Source organism: Octopus bimaculoides, chromosome 9, assembly GCF_046866305.1.
Source record: "Octopus bimaculoides isolate indiv1 chromosome 9, ASM4686630v1, whole genome shotgun sequence".
NCBI classification, from domain to species: Eukaryota; Metazoa; Mollusca; class Cephalopoda; order Octopoda; family Octopodidae; genus Octopus; species Octopus bimaculoides.
Window position 1 is genome coordinate 11,635,400 of NC_142936.1, and position 2,500 is coordinate 11,637,899.

Below are 2,500 nucleotides of genomic sequence, written 5' to 3' on the forward strand. Positions count from 1 at the left end.
TTTAGTCGAACACATCCTCTCTTGTACTTATATTTTTAAAGTCTGTTACTTATTATACCGGTTCCTTTTGCTGAAACGCTAAGTTATGGGGACGTAAATAGGCCAACACTGGTGAAGCAGTGATGATAGTGGTAGTGAGATAAACACACACACACACACGTATATATATATATATATATATGTGTGTGTGTGTATGTGTGTATAAATATATATATACACACTATGCATATATATATATATATATATATATATATATATATATATATATATATATATATATATATAAAATAATATTAGGGATAAAAATCCAAAATTACAGGTAAAAACTCAATTAAAATCAATTTATTAAAAATTAAATTAAATTAAGTTTCACAGTATTAAATATATATAAATATCTAGTTTGAGGGAAAAGAACCAAGGTTCATGAACTCATCGATGAAAATTCACTGTCACATATAGAAAAATTAATAAGTAAAAGCACAATAAATAAGTATAATATAGTTCAAAGTAAATATCATTAGATAAAGATGATAAAACGACTACACGTGTTTCATAACCAATTTTCAAATAGAAAGAAAATTTAAATCGATTAAAATCAATTAAAACTATCGAAAATCAATTCTATTCAAAAATATAGCTAATCTTCAATAATAATAATAATAAAAGAATGTATATATCAACCAACAATAAATTAGAAATGAATGTATATAAAATACTTATAATATAAAGATAGAAAAATAATAAACATTCCATAATCAACCATACGTCCGTAAGCTAACAGGTATATTATATGCAAAAATCAACTCAACGAATTTTTCGTTTAAAATACAATTTGAACGAAGTTTAAGGTTAAAATAATAAAGATAGAATTAGCACATATCTAAACGATGCAATAGTTTAAGCTAGAATATTTTAGACTAAAAACGTTTATTTAAAAGAAGTCTAGTGAAAATATTGCGTAAAGAATAGGAATAGAAATAAAAATATGAATGAAAATATTAATATGAATGAAAGATTAAACTTTATATAACTTAAGTCATAATAAAACAATTAACGAAATTGTATAATCAAAGAAATTAAAATAAAAAGACTAGTTATTTATCGCATAAAATAGAAAGAAATATTAAACAGCAATAATCGAAAATATTTCAACCCTAATCAAATCGGAGTCTTAGTTTCGGCTAAAATAACACTCTTACTTCTAAATAATTTAGTGTTAAATAAGGTATCGATTAAAATTATCATTAAAAATTAATTGAATAACATAAAAAAATACAAAAATACAAAATACATATTAATCGACTGGCCTCCTCCCCACAAAATTTCGGGTCTAGATTACAAAAGAACATTGTATAAATTCTATAATTGAAAAATTTACTATATTTTGTACATACGAGTATATCAGCCTGTGGGCGAAATAAAATGGGCTTGCGGGCGCAATTGCGACCGCGGGAGGGGGTTTCTCCATCTCTGTTTTAGAGGAAGCAGATTACTCGATCCTTTTATTTTATCGATCTCGATAGGATGGAAGGCAAAGTTGACCTCGGCGGTATTTAAGCCCTGAACGTAAAGAGTCGGAAGAAACGCCGTTAAGCATTTTTGTTTGATGCTCTAACGATCTTTGGTCTCAAATTTTAGCACAGGGCCAGAAATTTCGGGCATGGGGTGGGGGTAAGTCGATTACATTAGCCTCATTGCTCAACTGGTACTTATTTTATCGACCCCGAATGGATGAAAGGCAAAGTCAACCTCGGCGGAATTTGAACTCAAAACGTAAAGACATGCCTCTAAGCATTTTGTCCGGATACTAACGACTCTGCCAGCTCGCAGCATTTAATAACGGTGTCAGATTTTGGCACAAGGCCAGCAATTTTGAGGTGGGTGGGGGAAAGTTGATTACATCGACCCCTGTGTTCGTTAGCATACCGGGCGAATCAGGTAAAATGCCGCTAAGCATTTCGCCCGGTTCGCCCGGTATGCTAACGAATCTGCCAGCTCGTAGCATTTAATAAAGGTTTCAAATTTTGGCACAAGGCCAGCAGTCTTAGGCGGAGAGGGTTAATCGATGCCATCGAACCCAATGCTTGACTAGGATTTGATTTTATCGATCTTGGAAGGATAAAAGGTTAAATTTAATCTCGCCGGGATTTGAACTCTGAAAGTAAAGCGCCAAAACAAAAGCTGCAAGGCACTTCTTTTTCCCCGATGCTCTAACGATTAGGCTAATTCCTGGCATTTCGTGTCTCAACTTGGCACAAGTCCAGAAACTTTAAAAAAAGAGAGGCGAGTCGACTAAATCAACGCCAGATCGCAGCGACAACAGATGAAAGGCTAAGTCGACTGTGGCGGGAATCGAACGTAGCTAACATATTGCTGATGTGTATATGTGTGTGTGTGTGTGTGTGTGTGTGCATGATTTTATATCGCCTTTTACTCGAACAAATCGACCCCACGACTTACTCTTTGTAAGCCTGATACTTATTCTATCGGTCTCTTTTGC